The sequence below is a fragment of the Sus scrofa genome, chromosome X (assembly GCF_054392235.1).
Source record: "Sus scrofa isolate SSC_HxYL_T2T_F1_AM1 chromosome X, Sscrofa_HxYL_maternal_Yorkshire_Landrace_v2.0, whole genome shotgun sequence".
Taxonomy (NCBI): Eukaryota; Metazoa; Chordata; class Mammalia; order Artiodactyla; family Suidae; genus Sus; species Sus scrofa.
In genome coordinates this window covers 123,163,515-123,177,451 of record NC_139401.1, presented here as the reverse complement: position 1 = coordinate 123,177,451, position 13,937 = coordinate 123,163,515, and the positions used below count along the sequence as shown (strand labels likewise).

Sequence of the window (13,937 nt, the reverse complement as noted above, 5' to 3'; positions counted from 1 at the left end):
AGCAAGTAAATAAAATGTTCTACTTAAAACATCATGAAAAGTATTTTCTAGGTTTTGCACTCTTTTGCATATGACTGTAGGGCAAACAGTCTAGAACAGTGGTTCTTAACCTAGGATCCATTCATGGGAATCAGGGGTCTATAAACAAGTTAAAATATTGCATGAGAATCCCATGTACATGAGCCTCTGTATATTTTTCTCAGAGGGTCCAAAGCTTTTGTATTAATTTTCTATGTTGTATAACAAATTGCCACACATTCAATAACTTGAAACGATACACACGGAGTTCGCATCATGTGGCAGCAGAAACTAACATGCCTAGGAACCATGAGGTTAGGTTTCGGGTTCGATCTCTGGCCTTGCTCTTGGGTTACGGATCCTGCATTGCCTTGAGCTGTGCTGTAGGTCACAGACGCGGCTCAGATCTTGCATTGCTGTGGCTCTGGCGTAGACCGTAGACCGGCAGCTGTAGCTCGAATTGGACACTTAGCCTGGGAATTTCCATATGCTGTGGGTGTGGCTCTAAAAAGCAGTAAATAAATAAATAAATAAATAAATAAATAAGACACACACATTTATCTCAGTTTCTGTTGGTCAGAAGTCCTTGCATGGCTTACCAGGATCCTCCGCAAGGTTGACATCAAAGTGTCAGCCAAGAGTTTGTTCTCATCTCAAGGTTTGAATGGGGAAGGATCTCTTTCCTGGTTCACTGTGGGTACTGGCAGAGTTCCTTTCCTTGTGGTTGCAGGACTCATGGCAGCTTGCTTCATCAAAACCAACAAGGAGAGCAAGACACTAGAGTCAGTCTAACAGCAAAAAGACGTCTTATATAAGGTGATATCACTAGATTGACAGCTTGCCAACTTTGCCATATTATATTGGTTATAAGAAATCTGCATGTACTACCCATATTCAAGAGGAAGGGAATATACGAGGTTGTAAACACCAGAAGGCAGGTCAAATGGAGGTCACCTTAGCTTTTTATATTTTCAAATAGATATAAGATTTTTCAAAAAAGTTATAAACCACTGGTCTGGCCTATAGAGAACATGTATATTACTCATTATCTATTGCTAAGTCACAGATTAGCACAAAACTTAGTGTCTCAGAGTTCCCGTCATGGCCCAGTGGAAATGAATCTGACTAGTGTCCACGAGGATGCGGGTTCAATCCCTGGCTTTACTCAGTGGGTCAAGGATCTAGTGTTGCCATGAGCCATGGTACAGGTGACAGACATGGCTCGGATCTGGCATTGCTGTGGCTGTGGCGTAAGCTGGCGGCTGTAGCTCTAATTCGACCCCTAGCCTGGGAACTTCCGTATGCTGTAGGTGGGACCCTAAAAAAAAAAAAAGAACCCCCCCCCAAAAAAAACCACTTAGTGTCATAACAATAATCACTTGTTATCTCTCATGATTTCTGTGGGTCAGTAATTTAGACAAAGCACAGTGTGGAAGGTTTGTCTGCTTCAGCGTCTGAGGTCTCATCTGGAAGACTCAGTGCCTGAAGGTGGTTCATCTGCTGGTTCATTCAGTCACATATCTGATGGTTCATTCAGTCACATATCTGATGGTTCATGCTTGCTATTGGTTAGGCCTCCACATGTGTTTCCCTGTGTGGTCTCTTAATGGGCAAGTGTGGGCTTCTTCACAGAATGGTGGCTGGATTCCCCAGGTGATCATTCCAAGAAAGAGCCAGAGAAGAAAAAGAGAGAGAGAGCACTAGCAGAAAACATCATTTTTTCTGACCTAGCCAGAATTCTTCATAGCTTCACTTCTAGTGTATTCTACAGGTGAAAGAAGTTATAAAGATTCACTCGGTCTAAGGATAAAGAGAACACAGTCTCCACTTCTCATTGGCAAAGGAAATATGGTAAGTATGTGGGTTGGGCCATTCTGGAAAATACAATATACCACAACAGTGAATGCAGGCCTTCAACAAATATTTACTGGGATCTAATATTTTGTATAGGTAACTGATCTAGTCCTTTAACCAATAGTTTTTGAGCTGTAACTCTGAGACTCAAAGCATCCTGGAGAAATCCCAACACTAAACAGAAACTCAGGACTTGTAACTGAGTCCCCAGTATCTTACAGAAACCTGTCTTTATGAGGGTCTTTTACCTTTAACAGACACAGACTCTCCAATCTCACGAATTCTCTTCATCTTACCATAGAAATGCTTCATAAATGGTTCCCCTGCATTTTGTAGATATAGCAAATTAACAATATGTTCGTTTACTCATTCATTTCTTATTTATTCAGTACATGTTAAACTGAATACTTACTATGTGCCAGAGACTGTTCTAAGTGCTGGTGAACACGCACTGGATTACAATGATGAACAAAAGGAGATCTTGTTCCTGCCCTCACTGAACTCTGAGTCCAATGTAGGAAACTAAAAACTAAACAAGAAAATATAATACACTGTGATAAATGCTATGAAGAGGGAAATAGATGGTGCCATGGACTTGGGTCAGGAAATACTTCATGAAGGAAATGACAGTTACCTGCAAATCCAAACTGCATATTCTTTACAGGCAAATAATCCTCCACCATACAAAATATAGGCACTTAATGAGTGCTTAAAAAGGCCTTAGTAGGTTGAATCCTATCACTCTCTTCTAAAATCTTCAATGGAGAACAACTTTGTAGTAGGACATTCAGAACCTTATGTGAGTTGATATTGCCCTTCTTTTCCAGCCCCATCCATCATGACACCCTTCCAACCATCCTGCATTCTCACAATGCCTAAAAATATGGCATACACTTTTACACTGCTGTCATCTTTGTCTGTGATGTTACTGTAGCCTTGAATGTACTTCCTCTTCTGTAGGTTTTTCCTGTCTTACCTTATTCATTCCAAAATCATTAATTCAAATGTTATATTATACCTGAAGCCTTCCTTGACCAACTTCACCCAAGCTGGGGCTAACTGCATTTTTCCCTTGGTATCCACAGCACTAAGCTTATCCTATTTGTTTCCCTTTTTCTGGCTTTATAATTAGTTCTCTTTGTCACCTCCCTCTTTCATTCATTCACTCACTTTTAAACAAGCATCAATTAAGTGTATGCTATATATTTTATGTATTATGCTAGATGCTGGGTATACAAGGTAGGAAAAAATAGGTACGCATACTGCCCTTAAGAAAGTATCCCATTGTCATTATTTTACTGCTGGTTGACTAGAATTCACCAAATCATTTTTTCCCTCTTCTACTCCATCCAAGAGAAAATAGCTTCAGGAGTTCCCATCTTGGCACAGAGGAAACGAATCCAACTAGGAACCATGAGGTTTCGGGTTTGATCCCTGGCCTCACTCAGTGGGTTAAGGATTGGGCACTGCCATGAACTGTGGTGTAGGTCGCAGACGCAGCTCGGATCTGGTGTTGCTGTGGCTCTGGCGTAGGCTGGCAGCTGCAGCTCTGATTAGACCCCTAGCCTGGGAACCTCCACATGCCACAGGTGCGGCCCTAAAAGGACAAACGACAAAAAAAAAAAAAAAAAGAAAAGAAAAGAAAATAGCTTCATATGAAGGATTAATTATTACTATCATATTAAAGTCAGAAATAAAAAATACCAAAAAGGAAAGAAAAGAAAGTATTCCACTACTCTAAGCACAGCAATTCATCCAATGTAGAAGTTAAAGTATGTTGAATAAATGAACTGATACCGGGATGAATGGTTTGAATCTCAATTATATCCTTCTATATATACCACAGAAAGCTCATGATCTGGAACTAAGAATAGATGTTACTTCATAGATGGATCAATTGGCCCAAATCCAAATGAGCCCAAGATGTTTCAAAGGTTTTAGTGGTTACCATTTTAATTACATATCTATATTTTTCCACATGAGTTGAAAGACTGTATCATTCATATGAGTAGTTTCATTCACTCTAGCAAGCTATCACTGTAGGAATGATTTCTAGAGCACACTTTGGCTGAATGAGTAGCACTGTTTGCATACATGTATTTTCCCCCGATTTTATTGAGAAATAATTGACATACACCATTATATAAGTTTAAGATGTACAGTATGATGGTTTGATTTACATATATTGAGAAATGATTACAATAGGTTTAGTTCACATCCATCATCTCAGATAGACACAATAAAAACAAAAGAAAAAAATTTCCTTGTGATGAGAAGGATCACATATCTTAAAAATATTAATGCAGGATGAGATTCCTGGATGGATTTCTCATTTATTTCCTTCCCTTCAGATATTAAGTGCATGAACCATTTGTCTTACTGTACATTTCAAACTGCTTTCATTTTTCACAAGTCATTCCCAAGTTCCTACTGTGTAATATGCACTGTGTTAGGTACAGTCTTAAATAAACGGCCTCCAGAGAATGTCTAGGAAAACCAACAAAGGCTACTCCCATCAAATTACTGAAAGACACTAGGAACAGAGATAGTGCTTTTCTTGCTCCCTCTGCAAAATAATTAAAGAATCAATCTCTATATACTGATAAATAGTAAAATGTCTCTCTCCATCCTCCCCCCTTCTGTATTGGCTTTAGCGTATTAGCATGGCATTGCTGCCAAATGGAAAAAACAGGATAGGAAAATTATTAAACAAGCATACACAGGACAAGATCACTAGAAAAAAAGGCTGCCCTCGTTATGCCACACTAGTGTGTCCTGCCACCCCTATCCTCCTCCCTCCACATACCCCAGAATTTAACACCCTGAAAAGATTACCTGTACTTCCATTGACAAAGAATATCCTTGCAATTTTCAGAGATTGCAGTCACTCTGCAAAGGAAGCCCTACACTGGCAGCTAATGGATATCCCATTGTGTTAGGCAAGGACGTTGCCCCAAAGCACGCTGTTATTACAGATCTCTTCCAAGTCTCATCCTGACCCCTAATCGGGGTTTTGAAAATTAACAATCCTTTAAACTACTTCATTTCTGATTGTCATATCCAAACCAACCAGCTATTAGGGTCTGACATTTCACTCATTAGGGAAGGTGTTCTCGGATCTGCTGTGCAAAGTTTTGGTAACGCAGTCAGTCATACATTCTATCACCTATCCTTTCAGTTAGATGGTTGATTGAATTGTTAATACTGGCATTAAAAAAGAAAATAATCAGTGATATTTAGAGTGCCATTAGCTGACAGGCTGAAATCCTGTACTGTATTCTGCAGGTTCTCAAAACCTGCAGGAGTTTCTGAGTTCCTAGAAAATGTGCCCCTGGAGTCATATGGGTTTAATAAGCTAATATATACCATCTGAACCTCTTTGTGACTTATTTCTTGCAACAATACAAAGATGTCAAAGCTAGCTGAATACAAAACCACCAGAAAAGTTGTGGAAGTTAGTACTTGGAGAAAATAAACTCTGGCTATTGACTTTTAACCAGGCACTTGTTACGGAGAAAGGAAAATACAGGCCCAGGATTTCCAAATACATTTCCATTGTTCCAGAGAGAATCTTTATTATGACCTATTCCCAACCAACCACCAATTGCGTTTGTCTAGTTTGTCAAAGGGACTTGTTTATCAACATCACTCAGAAGCATCTGAGTATGTCATTTTAGTATGCCAATCAATTAATACTACTGTGGGCGGGGGTTATAATAATAATAGATCACTACTCAGAGAACATCACACCATCATTATTTCATTTTGAGTGTTGGAGAGTTAGATATCCACAATAATCTGATATTTGCAACCGGCCCCTTTCTTTTCTCCCCTTCTTCAAACCCAGCTCACTGTCATAACAGTTTAAAATGTCTTCTTCTACCATACAATTATAAACTCCTTTGAAGTCAGATGTCTCATTCATCTTAGTGTTCCTCTCCCTGTGGAGCAGCATTCAGCATGCTGCTTTAAAACATAATAACTGGTCAATAAGTTGGCCTGTTTTTAAAATTAACAATAGGCAGAATAAACTAGATGGGATAATTGAGGCAAGAGGCAAGAGCCAAGACCGCGATGGCTGTGGAGAGAATAATGCTCAAATGAATTAATAATGAGAGTAAAATGGGAGAAAAACTCTCTTAGGAAGTTGGAAACAAAGTAATAGAGGATTTGGTGAATTATAAAGAACCAATCTGTTGCTGTAATTTTTTATTTCTTTTTATGGCCGCACCCACTGCATATGGAAGTTCCCGGGCTAGGGGTTGAATCAGAGCTGCAGCTGCCAGCCTATGCCCCAGCCACAGCAATGCCAGATCCAAGCAGCATCTGTGACCTACACCACAGCCTTCAGCAACGCTGGATCCTTATCCCACTGAGCAAGGTCAAGGATTGATCCCACATCCTCATGGATACTACGTCATGTTCTTAAGCCTCTGAGCCACAATGGGAAATCCAGATGTTATGATTTTAAGATGAATTAGTTGACTGGGTTTGAAATAGCTGTATAATGGGCAGGTTTTTTAGTATTGGTCATTGGTCTCTGCTGAGACATATGAGTCCTTTTCTGAGGAGCTCTCCATTTGGCAAATGGCAGGCTGACGGGTTTGACTTAGTTATGAAATCTAGAGCCAGGAGAAATAGCTTGTCTCCACTCTTCAATGTAAAAGATTACTCTCACATTCCAAAATGCTTCAAGTCTAGAACCCACTTTGGCTTTCCATTTATAAATGAAAAGAGTGTGCAAATAAAGCATTTCTCTCCAGAAAGGTGACGATAGAGAGAAGGAGGAGGGAGGGTAATTTAAAATACAAATTTAGACTCTAGATAAACTGGTATTCACTCTCTTTTTAAATTTTATCAGCACTCCCTAAAACTAATCATTGTTCTCTTTAATACGTGTTGCCACCTTCTCTCTTCGTGAGACCTCTGACAAGTTTTTAAATCCTCCTCTGTCAGCATAATCTTAATTCCAATAACATAGGCTTGGTTTATATATGTAGAACCCCTTAATCAGTATATATTCTCTTACTGACCCTGAATTCACTCGTAATATAACATGTATGCCATGAATTCCTTTTTGTACTATAGCTGTATTAGGATCTCTCACATTGTCCCCCATTTGAAATAAAAGTGCTATTTCTTACAGCTTTTGCAGTTTGAGAGTAAAAAATATATACTAAGAATGTGGATAATTAAATTGAACAATCTGATGTCTGAATTATATACAAATTCATTTTTATTAAGCTAGGTATCCATTCCCACTTCTGTGTGTTAAGTTCTTTACCTAAATATATCCTTTTTTGTTAACTTCCAGTTTTCTTTTGTCTAAGCATACAATGTACCCTATAGCCTTGAAATCAATTTAGCAGACAGTCCTTTTGTATCATTTTATAATCTACAACATTTGCATTTCTATACATCCCTTTAATTTTCAAAGAACTGTACATATCCAGAGACTGAAAAATGAAGCTACAGAAATATTAAAATCTTCTATAACTTGGAAAAATGATTTAAAATATCTGTTCATAAAAATAAAAATGATCCCTTTTTGTTGCTAGCTTCTAAAGGCTTCATTTTAAAAATAAGTAGAAGGTCCTCATTATACCACAAAAGAGTCAGGGGAGACAATTTTCCTTGCCAGCCCATGAATTTATGCACTTTCTCATAGAGTTAGAAATTGCTGTTAACATAATCTTTCTCTGAAATTCCATCTCTGTATACTTTATTTGATGTCTGCTGTCACCAACTCAGATCTAGGTTGTCGTAGGAACCAACATAAGACAGGCCATCTAAAAGTGGGGCTCTTTTATTGTTTTCCCCCATAAGCTCAGTTACTTTTTTCTATATAATAATTAGAATAAATATAGCAATAAACATATTTTGAAAAGTTCCTTTAATAGGCTATTTTTAATAATCCTTAGTTATTAGAGGAAAGGGTATCTGTAGAGTAAATGCAAATTAGCAATAATGGTAAGAAATTTTTTAAAGATGAAAGAAAGAATAAAAACAAATTGTGGAGAAGAATAAATGATATGAGTCCAAGATCAACATTAGAGCTTATTTAATATTTTTGTAAAAATCCCCAGGAGTATTGATGACATGAATCATTAAGTAATTTGCTTCTCAAAAAACACTCAGTGTTTACTATATACTTTCTATAGATATACAGGAATGAAAGACTTAGCCCTGACCTCAAGGAAGTCAAGTAGGAAAGCAGAATCAATGACAATCCATGCAATGACTGTCATAAGGAAGGGATATGAAGATGGGTGGTGTGGGAGCACAGGGATGGGGCACTGATCCTTGCCTTGGAAATAAAGGAGGTCTCAAAGAAAGAGGGTGAGGCATGTTTTAAGAATGAGGAAAGAATTTCTACGAAGATCCAGAGATGTGTGAGTATGCCGTATATATGGACTCCAAATTATTCCAAGCCAAATTTTATAGTGTTTCTAAGAATCATCTGGAAAACGTTTTGTTTTTTTTTTTTTTCTGAATAGATTGTGATGTGGTTCCAGGACTATACTTTGAGAAAGTCAGATTTAATAGGATCATTAATGGATACATTTCAGATCAACGATTTTTCTTTCATATCTTTGAGTTCATTTGTTTGTCTGAAAAAAAAAAAGGTATTTCATTCATGATTCAGGCTGAGATGTACCAGAATGAAACAGTTGTTTTGGTTTCACCAAATCAAGTCAACAACAAAAAAATTAACAAATATTAATTAAACACTGGCTATATGTCAGATGTCATATGAAATATGGCAGGTATGGTGGAAGTTGGGAGAAATGAAGTGAGGATAAATAAGAAATGTCTCACCCTCTAGAAGTTCAAGGAAAATGGTGGAATTATTCCTGTAACTAACCCCTTTGCAATGGTCAGGGTCTAGTCAGAGACAGAAACCACACCAGTTATTTGAGCAGAGAGAATTTAGTATAAAGAATTAACTAGGCCTAAAGTAGTTGCCTAGATGACTGATAAAGAGAAAATGAGAATGCTAATATACCACGGATGTAGGACTGCAGAAAGTAGCTATTACCGATAGGAATGGGGGAACAAAGGGAAAAGTTGGAACCGTTGAGATTTTGAATCAAGGAAGAGGGAGGCACAGAGCTCAAATTGAAATATTTGAGGACAGAGTGCTGCTCAGCTGGGGCTGCTGTCTCTGAGCTAAAAGAAGGTGCCCTGTGCATTTGGGATGCCAGTCTCTGAGGAAAGGGTACTGGTTAGTAATGATGTCTTTGGGGTCAAGAGTCAGTGAAGTTAAAGGGAATGCAATGAAACTTGTTTTGCAACTGTTGGAAAACTGCAAACTAGATTTAACTGGGGCCACAGAAAGAACGACTGCTCTAAGGGAGAAGAAGCAAGGTTGGGGTGATGCTTATGGGATTAGCAAGAAAGCAGGAAGACCACTGAGAGCAAACACAAAGGATCAGGTGCCTTCTTCCTTCTCTAGCCTCACAGTCTCTCTCTTGCCACCCCTAATGGCAAAGTGTAACAGAGAGCTCCCCAGCCTAGCAGAAAAGTGGTTTGCAAAGTCTCAGCCCCAGTTCACGGAACAGATTACAAAAGAGTGAGTTTACAGCTTGTAGCATAAAGCAGAATGAAATCAATAATATTCTAGAATTCTGTGAAAGTGCAGAGGAAGGGGAAATGAACTCCAAGTGGCAAGATCAGGAAGATAAGAGTGTTTGGTGGTAGTGTGAGCCAGAAAGTTGGAGAAATACGACGGAAATGGAGGACAGTGGCAGAGAAGGTGCTAAGTCAGTGAGTAAGAATACCTGGGACATTAACTTAGTGCTAACTATAAGATGGGCATCTTAGACACTTGGCAGTACATACTTTCATTTAATCCCTACAACAACCCTTGGGATTAGGTGTAATTATTCTATTTATAGAGAATCCTTTGTTCGTGCATCAACAATTCATCAACTACACACTATAAACCAGACATATGGGACTGTAGCAGTGAACAAGCATTGCGGTTAATATGAACATGAACTTGTTCACCAAAACTAGCAAGAGTCAGTGTCAGAGAACTGGAGAGGACAATTTATAGTTTGGAGAAAGAAAAAGCAGCGGCTTAGAATGCAAAGTGGATCCATTACTTTACAAAATGGGAAGCTATATTCTGGAGCTTACTACCTCAAGAAAATACTGTGGGTGTAAAATAAAAGTAGTTTTGGGAGGTCCCATCATGGCACGGTGGAAGCGAATCCAACTAGGAACCATGATGTTTTGGGTTTGATCCCTGGCCTCGCTCAGTGGGTTAAGGATCCGGAGTTGCCATGAGCCGTTGTGTAGGTTGCAGACACGGCATAAATCTATCGTTGCTGTGGCTGTGGTGTAGTCCAGCAGCTGTAGCTCTGATTTGACCCCTAGCCTGGGAACCTCCCTATATGCCATGGGTGCGGCCCTAAAAAGACAAAAGACACACACACACACACACACACACACACACACACAAAGTAGTTTTGTAGGAGTTCCCATCGTGGCGCAACAAAACAAATCTGACTAGGAACCATGAGGTTGCAGGTTCGATCCGTGGACTCGCTCAGTGAGTTAAGGATCCACTGTTGTCCAGAGCTGTGGTGTAGGTTACAGAGGCAGCGTGGATCTGGTGTTGCTATGGCTCTGGCATTGGCCAGGAGCAGCAGCTCCAATTTGACCCCAGCCTGGGAATCTCCTCCATATGCTGCAGGTGCAGCCCTAAAAAGACAAAAAATAAAAAAAAAATTTTTAAAGGAATTTCCTCTTCAGATATCTCATCCAGAGTTCATTTAATAGCAGAGTATACTGCAACCAGTGCTCAAGGACTCTTCCTTTCACTGGGGATAAACAGCCACATTTCAGCCAGCTAGCTGGGTGTAGTGGTGAAGGAAATGTGCCCTTCCTCACAGACCGGTCATTTACACCTGCCAATCATCAACTCAACCTAGCTGAAATTTACATTATGAAGCATCAAAACTTCTTTTTATTTCAACTAAAAGTATCTCCTCCTGATTTACAATGTTGTCATCTATAACTCTACCTTGAATAAGTATAGTTATCACAGGCACCTAGGATAGCTCTCATTAGTTATAAAGACATCAAAAAATTTACCATTTAGCTGAATATCACTGCTAAATCCAAGAACTTCTAGCATCCTCTAATATTAGACATATCAAGAAAGTACTGACTTCCATTGTTTGAGAAGGATTAATGGTGGAAATTCCCTCAAATTGACTCATGGAACCTTAAATTCAGTAGAATTTTTTAAGGACTTTATTTTTGTAGAGTAGTTTTAAGTTCACAGAGATTTTCAAAAGAGCTCATACATACATAGTCTCTCTGATTTTCAACAATACTCATCAGAGTGCTGCATTTGTTACAACTGATAAATCTACATTGACAAATTATAATCACCCAAAGTCTAAATTTACATTAGGATTCATTTCTGGTATTGTTCATTCCATGGATTTAGACAAATGTATAACGACATGCATCCAACATTATGGTATCATACCGAGTATTTTCACTGCCCCTCAAATCCTCTAGGCGCTGCTTATTCAACCTTCCCCTCTATAACCACTAGTCTTTTTACTGTCTCCATGGCTTCGTCTTCTCTAGCGTGTTCTATAGTTGGAATTATAATATATGTGGCCTTCTCATACTGGCCTCTTCGTTTAGTAATATGGTAACATTTAAGGTTCTTTCATGTCTTTTCATTGCTCAAAAACTCATTTCTTTTAAGTACTGCATGATATTGCAATGTCTGTATATACCATCATTTATTTATCAATTCAACTACTGAAGGGCATCTTGGTTGTTCTCAAGTTTTGACAATGATTTATAAAACCACTATAAACACCCATGTCAGGTTTTTGTGTGAATGTAAATTTCAATTCCTCTGAGTAAATATTAAGGCAAGAGACTGCTGGATCATATGCTAAGACCATGTTTAGAATTATAAGAAACTTCCAAACTGTCTTCAAAGTGGCTGTACCATTTTGCATTCTCACCAGCAATATATGAAACTTTTCATTGCTCCACATACCTACCAGCATTTGCTAGTGTCAGTGTTCCAGTTTTTGGCCATTGTAGTATGTGTGTAGTAACTCATTTTTCTTTTAATCTTCATTCCCTTCATGACATAAAATTTGGGTCATTTTTTTATATATGCTTACTTGCTATCTGTATATCTTTTTGGAGAGTCTATTAATGTCTTTGACCATTTTTATTTTTTGGTCTTTTTAGGGCAGCACCCATGGCACATGGAGGTTCCCAAGCTAGGGGTTGAATCAGAGCTGCAGCCACGGGCCTTCACCACAGCCAGAGCAATGTGGGATCTGAACCACATCTGCGACCTACACCACAGCTCACGCTGCCAGATCCTTAACCCACTGAACAAGGCCAGGGATCAAACCTACATCCCCGTGGATGCTAGTCAGATTCTTTTCTGCTGAGCCACAACGGGAATTCCTGTCTTTGTCTGTTTTAAAAAATCAGGTTGTTGGACCAGCCAGAATGGCCCTCATCAAAAAGTCTACAAACAACAAGTGCTGGAAAGGGTGTGGAGAAAAAGGAACCCTAGTACACTGTTGCTGGGAACGTAAGTTGGTGCAACCACTGTGGAAAGTCTCAGAAAACTCAAAATAGAACTACCATTTGATCCAGCAATCCCACTCCTGGGCATCTATCCAGAGAAAACCATGACTTGTAAAGACACATGTACTCCGATGTTCACTGCAGCACTATGTGCAATAGCCAAGACATGGAAACAACCTAAATGTCCATCGACAGAGGAGTGTGGATCCAGAAGATGTGGTACATATACACAATGGAATGTTACTCGGCCATTAAAAGGAATGAAATGCCAGCATTTTTAGCAAAATGGATGGACCTAGAAACTATCATGCTAAGTGAAGTCAGCCATACAATGAGACACCAACATCAAATGCTTTCACTGACATGTGGAATCTGAAAAAAGGACAGACTGAACTTCTTTACAGAACAGATACTGACTCACAGACTTTGAAAAACTTACGGTCTCCAGAGGAGACAGTTTGGGGGGTGGGGGGATGTGCTTGGGTTGTGGGATGGAAATCCTGTGAAATTGGGTTGTGATGATCATTATACAACTACAGATGTTATAAATTCATTTGAGTAGTAAAAAAAATTTTTTTAAATCAGGCTGTTGGAGTTCCCCTGTGGCCTAAAGGTTAAGGATCTGGTGTTGTCACTGCTGTGGCATAGGTTCAGTCCCTGGCGTGGGAACCTCTGCATGCCATGGGCATAGCCAAAAATTAAAAAAAAAAAAAAGAAAGAAAATCAGGTTGTTTGTTTTCTTATCATTGAGTTTTCAGAGTTCTTTGTATATTTTGGATAATAGTTCTTTATCAGACATGTCTTTTGCAAATTTTTCTCCTAGTATGTGATTTGTCTTTTAACTCTCTTGACATTGTCTTTCACAGAGCAGATTTTTAAAGTTTTAATAATGTCCAGCTTATCATTATTTCTTTCATGGATGATGACCTTTGTGTTGTATCTAAAAAGCCATCATCCATACCCAAGTCATCTAGGTATTCTATGTTATCATCTAGGAATTTTGTAATTTTGTGTTTTACATTTAGGTCTACGATCTATTTTGAGATGATTATTATGAAAGATGTAAGGTATGTGTGTAAATTTGTTCTCTGCATACTGATTTCCTGTTGTTCCAACACCATTTGTTGAAAAGACTGCATTTGCTCCATTCTATTGCCTTTGTGCCTTTGTCAAAGATCAGCTGACTATGTTTAAGTGGGTCTACATCTGGACTCTCAATTCTGTTCCACTGATTATTTGTCTCTTCTTTGACCAATACCACACTATCTTGATTGCTGTAGTAAGTCTTAAAGTCATGTCATGTCAATCCTTTGACTTTGTCTCCTTCAATATTGAGTTGGCTATTCTGGGTATTTTGCCTCTTTATATAAATTTTAGAAAGAGTTTGCCAATATCCATAAAATAACTTTCTGGGATTTTCTTTAGGATTGTGTTTAATCTATAAATCAAGTTGGGAATCTATAAATCAAGACGTGACA

At 38.7% G+C, this 13,937-nt stretch overlaps 1 long non-coding RNA gene across 10 annotated transcripts in view; it reads right to left on the bottom strand.

Annotated features, from left to right (window-relative positions):
* The window catches only part of LOC102158351 (uncharacterized), a 758,918-nt gene that overhangs the window by 508,050 nt on the left and 236,931 nt on the right, over positions 1 to 13,937 (bottom strand). The window contains exon 4 of one of the 10 annotated variants that reach the window (XR_014835887.1): positions 574 to 764. The exons of the other annotated variants lie outside the window; for them this stretch is intronic. This is a non-coding gene — a long non-coding RNA (uncharacterized LOC102158351). The remainder of the gene's footprint in view (positions 1 to 573; positions 765 to 13,937) is intronic. 10 annotated transcript variants of the gene reach the window in all.